The sequence below is a fragment of the Scylla paramamosain genome, chromosome 42 (genome assembly GCF_035594125.1).
Source record: "Scylla paramamosain isolate STU-SP2022 chromosome 42, ASM3559412v1, whole genome shotgun sequence".
Classification (NCBI taxonomy): domain Eukaryota; kingdom Metazoa; phylum Arthropoda; class Malacostraca; order Decapoda; family Portunidae; genus Scylla; species Scylla paramamosain.
The window spans coordinates 6,392,501-6,405,000 of NC_087192.1; positions in this window are offsets into that span (position 1 = coordinate 6,392,501).

Below are 12,500 nucleotides of genomic sequence, written 5' to 3' on the forward strand. Positions count from 1 at the left end.
ACACACTAAGGACAAAGGGTGGAAGAGACAATAGTGAAAATAAATCATAACGCAACAGTTGATGAATAAGAGGAAACAGTCACATAGTTCAATAGTTTTAAATCATAGCGCGCGCACGCACACACACACACACACACACACACACACACACACACACACACACACACACACACACACAGCAGAGAGACGGACAAAAAATATTCAAATAGATACATACAGAGACAAAGACAAATGGACAGATTACACGGTACCTCACACAACGTACGCTACATAACACTAATACAACACTACCTACATACAGTCTACATACAGTCGATACTACATACACACTACAGGGAACACAATATCAGATCGAACCAGTGTATGTGTAAGCGTGTGTATGTATGTACGTGTGTTTATTGACTAGATGCATATCAAATAGATGACCAAATTATTCCGTAGAAAGCGAATAGTAATAATAATGATGGCGCGCATGAATAATATCTACGCATATATGTGATCTGGAAAACATCACTAAATGGAATGAAAAACCCAATGTAGAGTGGATACAATATTCACTAAGCTGGTATATTGGGGGGACGGGTGTGGGGAATATGGGTGAGTGGATAAGGGGGGAGTAGTATGAGGTGTCAGTAATGGTAGGAAAGGGTAACGGGAGCACGGGAGGGAGTGTGGAGCGGTGGAAGTAACGGAGGGAGAGAGAGAGAGAGAGAGGAGGTAGAAGCGGGGCAGTGGTAGGGGTGTTGATTGGTAGGGGGCGGTTTGCTGGGGAAGGTGGGGTTGGTGGAGGGTGATTGCCAATGAAAAATGCCACAAAAGGGACCCGTTTTTGCGTCATAATTATAGTTTATTTATGCTAATGAGTTGATCGTGTGTGTGTCCGCTTGCTATCACCGCTCCAGGGGAAAAAAAGTAAATGTTTGGCCTCGAATCTGTCTCATAATGCTGCTGATAATGATGATGACGATGATGGCAGTGATAATGCTAATATTGATGGTGATGATAATGATAATACTAATATTAATGATGATGGTGATGATAATGATGACGGTGATAATACTACTATTGATGACGATGATGATGATAATGATGATGAATGATAGCAGTAGTAGTAGTAGTAGTAGTAGTAGTAGTAGTAGTAATAGCAGCTATAAAGGCAATAACAATATTGACGATGATGACGATGATAGTACAACAATAACCACCCACTACAACAACAGCTAATACTACTACTGATGTTACTACTACTACTACTACTACTAACAATAATAATGATAATAATAATAATAATAATAATAATAATAATAATAATAATAATAATAATAATAACAATAATAATAATAATAATAGCAAAAATAAACTACAATACCAAGTTTTTATCAAGCAACACACACAAAAAAAAACAACAACAACAACGAGGCAATACATCAGTTCCTCATTCAAACACACCGTGATTGAATTCCCTGTAATTTATAACCTGGTTAGATTGATATTACTCATTTAAATATTAGCAGCACCAACAACAAGAACAACGACAAGAACGACGACGACGACGACAATGAACAACAGTGGCTGAGATATTTATGGTGGCGGCGCTGGCGGTGGTGGTGGTGGTGAATGTGGCGGTGGTGATTGCGGCGGTTCTGGTGAGGGCGGTGATGGGAATACAATACCAAAGGCGAAGGATAAGGAGAGAAGAGGTGTTAAATCTGACTGGCTAAGGTGTAAGTGCGGAGAAGGATGGGATGGGAGAGGAAAGGAGCGGGGCGAGACGGGAAAGGGAGAGGAGGGAGGTCTTTGAGGACAATGGCATCAGAGAGAGAGAGAGAGAGAGAGAGAGAGGAGAGAGGAGAGAGAGAGAGAGAGAGAGAGAGAGGAGAGAGAGAGAGAGAGAGATCAAGGCCTGGGTTTATGAAGGAAGGCACAGCTATTCCCTCTCACCCTTACAGCACTCTATACTTCCCTGAATATTCCTGGCTGGGATTATTTCGCCCTCACCTTTATCTCTCGTCCACCTGCAGAAGCCCCGCGGAGGAGAGGCAGAGGCGTCTCGCTCGCTGGATACCTTTACTCACCTTTACCAAGACCGCCAGGGAGCAGGCGCGGCAGGGAGAGAAAAGGCAGAGATATACAGGAGCGAGGAAAGGCAGGAAAGATGGAAGAAGCAAGGGGTTTGAAGCGTGAGGATGAGACGGACCGTGACGAGGCAGAGTGGAGCAGGTGCGTGTGGAAATCAGGTGGCCCTGGCAGGACAAGGGCGTGAAGTGTGCAAGGAAGGGTTAGGACAGAACAAAACACGACGGCACGAAGCAGAAATGAAGTTAATCTAACAAGCAAAGCCATTGGCCCCTTTCTGAGCACCAGGTGTCGCTCGTTACTCTCTCTGAAACTGCCCCTTGCTACGTTATTCATTGTTTCCTCATTGTTGGAAGGAAATTGGTTGCACTACGCATGTTCACTTGTCAACGCACAGCCGGGGAGAGAAAGAGGTAGGAGTGAGTAGGCGAGGAAGGTGAGAAGGATAGGTCAACACCTGACGTACGTGTGTGTGTGTGTGTGTGTGTGTGTGTGTGTGTGTGTGTGTGTGTGTGTGTGTGTGTGTGTGTGTGTGTGTGTGTGTGTGTGTGTGTTCGCGCGCGCGCGCGTGTAAAGAATGCACGGAATCTAGAAATGTCATCTGAAAAAAAAAAAAACGAAAGAATAGAAAACTGAGTTCTCAGTAAGCTTTTATAAGAAGAAAAGGAGATTACCAATTCATGCCAAACATTCCGAACACTTCACTAACACAAACTTCGCTACTACTCAATAAAAGACGGATGAAGTTTTACTGCGAACTTTACGTACCCCACGCACAAAGGGTAAAGGGAAGGTAGACTAAGATTAAGAACAAAAAGCATTTTCATAAAGGTCAATGAACTTCGGTGCACGATTGTGAGACTTTTGAAACAAACAAGTGAAGAAAAAACATTTAGAACCAAACCTTTTTTTACATCGTTGATTCACGGACCTGCCTCAATAACGCGCGGCCTGCACCTGTTTTGTTCATATAAATATGCAAGCAAGTGTTCTTTTACTATTTGACCGGTAGAAATAAAAAGCATAAAAAGAAAAGAAGTAGTAGTAGTAGTAGTAGAAGTAGTAGTAGTAGTAGTAGTAGTAGTAGTAGTAGTAGTAGTAGTAGTAGTAGTAGTAGTAGTAGTTGTAGTAGTAGCCTGTCAACGAATCACTACAGACAGCACACTTTGGTCACACTTCATAACACCGCGCCTTTGAATGTGAAGCAGTTAAGCAGCAGGCGTGTGTGTGCTTGCCTGCCTCTTCGCACCTCGGCTCTGTGGCGGCAGCGGAGGCCCAGCGAGGAGCGTGACGACCTGCGCTGCTCCCTCAGTAATCAAGTCTGCCTTCCCATCATTCACGTGCGTAATGTTGCAGGTGACCCGTGATAATTTGACCGGCATTTCCGTGTATCATTTATTCCCTCACAATTTCCTGTTCCTACGTCAAGTATTTTCTCTTTTTCCTAGTCCGGGTTAAATGAAAATCGGGTGCAGAATCACTTTTTAGAATGAAATGCATATGAATACTATTTTTTTTTCCCTTCTTTTATAATACCTTGACATGTACAAAAAACAAATACTATTGCACACTTCCTAGTTCTGGAAAAAAAAAAAATTAAAATAACAGCTTAGTCTTTTATATTTTACTTCGTGATTCATCTGCAGGCTTTACATTTGTCGGTTGGATGACGATTCGTGTTTTGTTGATGTGCGTCAATGTGCTTCGTTCATAGCGGCGCGACCTTCCTGTGACCTACACCACCAGGGAGGCGAGGGTGGCGGCGTCTGAATGCGTGACGTGTCCTGCCTCATCCCTCGCCCACCACGCAGGCCGCAGCTCCCGGCGCGTGGCCTCCCTCTCCCTCTCTCCCTCTCCCACTTTCGTGCCTTATTCTACTGGTCTGTACGCATGGACCACCACCTTCTCACTGCTGTCTGTCACACATCAGTGCTGTCTTATAAAGGTCAAGAGAGGATTTTTTTTTTTCTTTTCTTTTTTGTGTGTGTCCAGTTAACTCCTTTCGTCGTGAATCAGTGCTCGTATTCACTAACTTTTCCTGTTTCTGTGTCGATGTTGTCTGGCTGGTGGAAATACTTGGGAAACACGAGATAGTTCATAGCTGAAGACCACACTCGAGAAATCCATAGATACATTCGAGAAAGTCATAGGAAGAGATGCACAAATACCGTCTTAAGTTCATAGCTGAAGACACACTCGAGAAATCCATAGATACATTCGAGAAAGTCACAGGAAGAGATGCACAAATACCGTCTTAACATTTCCTCCGAAGTGTTGGCGGCTTGGCAGTGTTATATGATCAAAGTGTGAGAGACGGAATGCCGGGGAAGGAATTTACACAGCGTTACATAGCTGAAGGCACACACGAGAAATCCGTAAAGATACACTCAGAAAGTCACAGGAAGAGAGACACAAATACCGTCTTAACATTTCCTCCAAAGCGTTGGCAGCTTGGCAATGTTATATAATCAAAGTATGAGTGACGGAATGCCGGGGAAGGATGTTACACAACGTACACGTCCTTGCGTTTAAGCTCTATTTACTCGGCGAACGTGTAGGGCGTCATGCAACAGGACGCCGACATGACAGGAGGATAAATTGGAGCAAAAATGAGTGTGGGAACGCACCCACATGCACTTAGGTGTGTGGTTCCTGTGATCCTTCCCCGTGGTGCTTTGAGGGAAAGGTTGAAGGATGACGCCACAAATACATGTTGCAGTGGCGCGTCAAGTGAGGTGCTGACAGAAAAAGGAGGAGGAGGAGGAGGAGGAGGAGGAGGAGGAGGAAGAGGAGGAGGTGAGGAAAGTGATATTGTGAAAAACCCAATAAATTTTCACAAAAGGTATTTTCAGAGAATTAGTTTTGCTTTACTAGTGCAACGAAAAAAGAAAAGAAAAGAAAAAAACGCCCGTAGAAGTATTTTGCTTATAAAAGATATCTTCTATAAATGACTTGTGTTGCAGTAATGTGCCAAGAAAATTCATGAACAATATTCACAATGGGTATCGTCCATGAAAACTTTATTTGGCTTCAATCTATCATCAGATTACATGAATACTAAAGGAAAAAAATAATCCACACACACACACACACACACACACACACACACACATATGTAGCAAACCAATACATCAAAATTCATGGGGAAGTGGTGCACGTGGAATAGTTAACTACTTGTACTTCCGTGTATTAATGAGCAAATACCAGACAAATGACATGTTGCCTCAAATGGAAAGCTGAGCAATCAATGGGGCGCGCATCACGTGCTGTAACGCCAGCGCGCAGCCACGCCGATGGAGGCAATCATGAACACGAAGAGGGAGGGTCGTGAACCCATTAGAATTATAAATAGTTCCTGTATTTACCTGAGAGAGAGAGAGAGAGAGAGAGAGAGAGAGAGAGAGAGAGAGAGAGAGAGAGAGAGAGAGAGAGAGAGAGAGAGAGAGAGAGAGAGAGAGAGAGAGAGAGACTTACTATAATACACTGATACAGTCTTCCCTTTTTAAAGTGTGTGTGTGTGTGTGTGTGTGTGTGTGTGTGTGTGTGTGTGTGTGTGTGTGTGTGTGTGTGTGTGTGTGTGTGTGTAGAAAGAGAAAGTTACTCCAATATGCTCCCATTCTCCCTTTTATAAATATATATACGTGCATGCATGCGTGCGTGCGTGCGTGCATGCGCATGCACGCACGCACGCGTTCACATTTCTCATTCACTTCCACCGCAAGGAAGTAAGTTAGTATCACGAAGAGAAGAAAAAGAGGGAGAGTTACATGCACGAGACAAAAGCAAGACAGGAAGGGAGAGGGAGAGGCAGAGGAAGAGAGAAATGGAGAGAGAGAGAGAGGGAGAAGAAAACAAAGGTAGAAAAGAGAAGAGGAGGAAATGGAGAACAGAAGAAAAACATCAGAGGGGGATACGGAGAGAAAGGAAAAGGAAAGCAAAGGAAAATAAGGACCAAGGATATAAGTATATAGAAACAGGATGAAAGAGGCAAGAAGAGAAAAGGAAGATTGAGGGAGGAATTGGACAGCAGCAGGTGGAGGAACAGACGAGTGGAGGTAAGAAAGTTAGTGGGGAGGTATAGGAGGGACAAGTTAAGTCACCCATAAGGAAACAATGTATATGTGGAAGCAATGCACTAACCACTTACATCAATGCACAGACTTTACGCTGCGTACTTGAGAGCATGTGGGTGTGCACGTGGCAGGAAGGAACACTACGCACTAAAATAAAAAAAAATAAAAAAAAGTGAACATAAATAAAAGAAAGGAAAAATGCAACGTACATCATAATTTCAGAATCTTAAAATACCTTATGTTTACCCCCACACATAACACTTCAACGGATTAAAAAACGTAAATAAAGCAAGAGAACGTATAAACAAACCCAAACTATTATTTCAAACTTTCTCTGCTATGCCTTCCTTACAAATTTAATGAAATACTCCATTGCAAGTTCTCAGTATAACTCTGAAAGTCTCCGATGGCCAATTAAATATTTCAGTTCATTTAGTGTCTATATTTTAGTGCAAGTAAAATCGCCTAATGTTATTCAGATATAGAAATATGTTATGTTGTAATGCCATCATCTAGCAATTAATCGGCCAAATCGTAGCAATTACAAATGAGTCTAAAAATCAAAGAATTCAAGCCAATAAAATGTAGCTGTAAAAAATAAAGGAATACAAAGCAGATTAATAAACAGAGATCTCAGAAATAAAAAATAAATTCATAGTAAAATAAAGGAATCCGTACTAATTAAGCAAATACAGGGTCTCAAAAGTAAGAGAATTCATAGTAAATAAGTAAACATTCGGTCTCAAAAGTAGAGGAATTCACTGCTAAGTCAATATTGGTCTGGAAAGAGTCCATAGGAAAATAAGTAAATAAAGGTCTCTTATAAAAAAAAAAATCACAGCAAATAAGTAAATACTGAACAGAAAAACAAAGGAATTCACAGCAAATAAGTAAATACTTCTCCCAGAAACAAAAATCCATACCAAGTTAGTAAATCGAGGCACCAAAACTAAACAATAAAAATCACATTTAAGTAAAGTATTGCTCTCAGAAACACAAACTCACACCAAATAGGAAAATACTGATGTCATAAATGCAAAAAAATCAAAGCAAAATAACTAAAAGCTTTTTAAAAATGAACGTCGCCCAACATTAACCCCAATTACGAAAAACAACTGAATCATTATAATTCGGTGCAAAATAATAACTTACAGCGGGGAAGCATAATAATAATAATATAAGGTAGAATGCTTTACAGGAGAGGCACACGCAGGGAAATACCTCACCTGGACTTTCCTCACGTGTAGACCATGAGTGACCGCCTCTCTCTCTCTCTCTCTCTCTCTCTCTCTCTCCTCTCTCTCTCCTCTCTCTCTCCTCTCTCTCCTCTCTCTCTCTCTCTCTCTCTCTCTCTCTCTCATCCACCTTCCTTTCTTCCATTTCGTCTCCCCTCCCTTCTCTCCTGACATTCTCCCTCCTGCTCTTGTCATTTTGCCTGCTTTTCCCTCTGTGTGCTATAATCATGCCTCTTTCCCTCCCTCCCTCTCTCTCTCTCTCTCCTCCCTCCCTTTCTCTTCCTCTTTCATTTCTCCTCCTCTTTGTCTCCCTCCCTTACCATTCTTTCGTTAACTTCCTGGTCTTCCGTTTCTTTTTGTTTTTATTCAATCTGCCTGTCTGGGGCTCTCTCTCTCTCTCTCTCTCTCTCATCTCCTCTCGTCTCTCTCTCTCTCTCTCTCTCTCTCTCTCTCTCTCGGGCATATTCGTGATGACATACGGGGTCGTTCAAGCGGCCAGTTGGTCGTCCGGTCAAGGTTCGGATACACTTGGCTGCTCTCATAAATTCTGCCGGCGTCAGCGTCCACTCCTCGCTTCCCCCTTTCTCTCTCCTCTCTCTCTCTCCTCTCTCTCTCTCTCTCTCTTCTCTCTCTCTCTCTCTCTCTCTCTCTCTCTCTCTACTATTCATATGTATTTCGTCTTACTATTCATATGTATTTCGTCTTTCATTTCACCTGTATTTTTCAGTTTATCTATTCTCATCCTTCTACTTTGGTTTGTTTTCCTTATTATTCGTGCAATATTCTCTCTCTCTCTCTCTCTCTCCTCTCTCTCTCCTCTCTCTCTCTCTCTCTCTCTCTCTCTTCTCTCTCTCTCTCTCTCTCTCTCTATTGTAAGTAGGTATTTTGCTTTTCATTCTATCTGTTCCTTTATTTATCAGTAAATATGTTTGCATCTTTCTGTCTCGGCTCGTCTTCCCTATTGTCTAATCTTATATCATGTTGACTCTCTCTCTCTCTCTCTCTCTCTCTCTCTCTCTCTCTCTCTCTCTCTCTCTCTCTCTCTCTCTTCCTCCGAGGCGATTTCTGGAGCGACTGACGAAGAACACGTCATTCTTCAGCCGCCCGTAGGAGGAAACCAATCGACTTACCTCATCTACTGCTACTATTTGATGTAATATTTTGTGTGGCTATTTGGTCCCGGCCTTTGAGAGAGAGAGAGATTGAATCCACGGCCTCGTCTTATTCTTCCTCCTCTTCATCCTCTTCCTCTTCCTCTTCTTCTTTTTTCCATGCCTTGTTAATTCCTCCACACTAAGTTCTGGTGAGTGAAGTTTGGGTGTAATTTTTGTTTCTGTGAACTTGCCTCTTGTTTTCCGTTCTCTCTCTCTCTCTCTCTCTCTCTCTCTCTCTCTCTCTCTCTCTCTCTCTCTCTCTCTCTCTCTCTCTCTCTCTCTCTGTATTTAATTTGTGTTCACTTGTTACCTTCGTATTCTTTATTTTCCCTTTTCTCCCCGAGCCTACTCACCTCTCTCTCTCTCTCTCTCTCTCTCTCTCTCTCTCTCTCTCTCTCTCTCTCTCTCTCTCTCTCATATCTCTCTCTCTCTCTCTCTCTCTCTCTCCTCTCTCTCTCCTCTCTCTCTTCTCTCTCTCTCTCTCTCTCTCTCTCTCTCTCTCTCTCTCTCGACGAAAGTGGATCTCTCCTCTCACTTAGTTCCAACATGATTAAGTCTTCCACTGCTCACCTTCGCAAACTTACTAACGCTCCTTCACTCCTTCCACTAAGAGATGAAGGAGCCGACAGAGAAGAGAGAAAGGGAGAGAGAGAGTGAGAGAAGAGCATTAAAGGGTCTTGCTCTGATTCTTGCTGACCTCCAGTAACCTCCTCTCTCCTCTCCTCTTTCTCTCCCTACCCAGCCAGTCCACCGCCTCGTCATGACCTCAATGGGTTCCACAGCAAATACACACAGAAAGTTACATCTGGAAACAGTGAACGATTTGGGATTTCCTTCTTCCGGCAGAGTCCTGGAGAAGCTTATGCCCTTGTCTCTTTCTTCTTCTTATCCCTCTTCTTCTTCTTCTTCTTCTCCTCCTTGGGCTCTCTTCCTTTATCCTCCTGCTTTTCTTTTGTTGTACTTTACGTTCCTCGATTATTCCTTTCATCCTTTTTGTGTTCGTATGTTCCCTTCATCTGCTTCCTCTTTCCTCTTTCAATCTCTGTAGGTCCTTCTTCTTCCTCTTCTTCATCATCTTCCTCCTTCCTACGCCATTCTCCTTTCTCATCTCCCTCTCTCCCTCTTCCCCTCCCTCTTCCTCTCCTTCCTCTTCCTTCATGTCTGTTTCTTTCTCATCCCTTCTCCCAACAACGCTTCCTCTTCCTCGTTTCTCCTTCCTTCCTCCTGCTCCCCTTCCTCTCTCCAGCTTTTCTTCCTCCTTGTATGTCTTGTGCCGTGCCTTCATCTGCTCTCCATCCTCCTCCTCCCTCTCCTTTTCCTTGTTGCTGTTCTTCTCTCCTCCTCCTCCTCCTCCTCCTTCTCCTCCCCCTCTTCCTCGTCGTCTCCCGGGTTTCCTTGATGACCAAACATTGTCGTTTCGGTAAAGTAACGACCGGGCGCACCGTAATGGAGAAAATACAAAGTTAGCGAAAAAAAGCTAAACAAATACAAAGCTACCTCTTGTTGCATTTGCCGCTCGCGGGGGACCGGCGGTGAGGCTCGCGAACCGGGAGAAAAATAAGAAAAATAGCCGTAGGAATGCGAACAATGCTGTAAAAAACCAGGCCAGAGCTCTTACGGGGTCAATTTTTCGAGTCTCGAGGACTTAAAGTCGGTTAAGGAGGCATCCCGGCACAGGAGGAGGAGGAAGAGGAAGAGGAGGAGGACGAGGAGGAGGAGGAGGAGGAGGAGGAGGAGGAGGAGGAGGAGGAGGAGGAAAAAAAAGAAGGGTAAGAGGGTAAAGACGGCGACGATGATGAGGACAACGAGAGTGGCGGCGGCGAACAAGGAACAAGAAGAAAGAAAGGAAAAAGTGAAGTGCAAACAGCGATTAGGACTTCCCGGAAGAGAACCTGCATTGGGAGCTTGTCATGGTACCTATTAACTCTCTCTCTCTCTCTCTCTCTCTCTCTCTCTCTCTCTCTCCTCTCTCTCTCTCTCTCTCTCTCTCTCTCTCTCTCTCTCTCTACTAACATTCACCCCTTCTGTCTTCCTCTCTTCCGCATTCCTCCCTTCTCTCTTTCTTCCGCATTCCTTCCTTTCTTGTCTTCCTTTCCCCTCTATCCTTCCTTAGCATCTCTTTCTTCCTTGTCTTCCTATCCTCATCATCTCTTCCTTCTCTATCACTCCTTCCCCTCCATCATTTCATCCTCTACCTATCTTCCTTTTCCTCCAAACCCCTAAACCTCCTTCCCTATTTTCACGTATCATTTCCTTCCCCACTAGCTTTCTTTGTGTCTCCCCTCTTTCTCTCCTTCCTCCGTGCCTTCTCTTCTCGACTAATCCTCCCTAATGGCCGCTAACTCGTACTCATACACTCACGGACTTCCTCATGGGTAGGGAGGTCGGGGGGGGGTCAAGAATGGCTAAAAACACAGTCACATTGGGTTACACTGCTATTTGCCCAGTGCGCTTTGGCTGCCTCGACCTTCACCCCCTTGTGTCCCCAGCACCTTCAGCCCCCATTACCTACTGTGCTGTGGACTATCCCGCCCCCTTGTTCTCTACTATCATTGCCTTCTCTCTTAACACGTCCCCGAGGGCCTCCTGCCAGCGTTCTCTATCTCCCACTATCTTATGCTGTGTTTTTTCGTTGTGTTCTTAAGTATTTGTGTGTCGGGTTGTGTGCTTGTCTGTGTCTGTGTGTCGCGGTCTCTCTCTCTCTCTCTCTCTCTCTCTCTCTCTCTCTCTCTCTCTCTCTCTCTCTCTCTCTCTCTCTCTCTCTCTCTCTCTGTTCCATTTCGCTTTCTCCGTTTTCTCGCGAGTGTTTCCTCACTTCTTCCCCTCCTTCACGGATTTGCTTTATTTGCCTTTCATCCGTGTTACTCTTTACTTGTCCCCCCTCGTCCCTTCGCTCGCCATCCCTTAAAATACACATCCTCTTCTGACGAGGTCTTGCATACACGCACTTCAATCTTTGTCTTATTTCCTTCCTCCATCCTTCTCCTTCCTTACCTCCTCCACCTCCTGCCCTTAACCCTTCCTCCCTCTTGGTCTTTCTTCTTGTTGCTCTCTCTCTCTCTCTTCCTCCTTCCTTTCCTCTCCCGTTTCTTCGATTCCTCACTCCATCTCCTCCCTCCTTCCTCCCTTCCTTCCTTCCTTTCTTCCCTCATTCCTTTCGTAGTCTTTTATCTTTCATCTTTATCCTTATTTCGTTTCTTTATCTTACTCCTTCCATCTCATCTTTATTCCTTTTTCTTCTCTCTCTCTCTCTCTCTCTCTCTCTCTCTCTCTCTCTCTCTCTCTCTCTCTCTCTCTCTCTCTCTCTCTCTCTCTCTCTCTCTCTCTGCCCATCCGGTCGCTATCAATCTCCTTCCTCTTTTTCTTTCATCTTTCCTTTTCTTTTTTTCTTTTTTTTCTTTTCTTTGTTTCTATTATCCCCCCAAGCACCCATTCCTTCCCCCATTAGATAATTCAAGTCGTGATCGTTTCTCTGTGGGTTTTTTTGCACCCTCCTCCTTCACCCCCAAAGATCAATATTACTCCTCCCTCTCCCCTCTCCTCTTCCTGCTCCTCCTCCTCCGGTAATTCCATCTAACTCCACCGCACCTTCGAAAAGAAATCCAATACCATCGTTTCCTTCATATTAATTTCATCCCGTTCAGCATTCCTATTTTTCTCCTCCTCCTACTCCTACTCTTTCCCCGATTGGTCCTCCTCGTCGTCCCATTTCCCTCCATCGGTGCTTTAATATAGAGAAAAATGTGAGGGACTTCGTGTCTAAATGAAAAGTGTTTTATGCACTAATTTATGCATTTATTTATAGTCCCGGTCTTTGCTTCTTTGTTGGTTAGGAAGGGGACTCCCGTTTACCCTCTGGTTAGTAAAGGAGGGTGAAAAAAAAGTCCTTTGCCAGATTTCATCAAATTTTCCTTCCTCAGATTTTATGATCATATTCTGAGGCACTCCTGTGTTGCATCTCC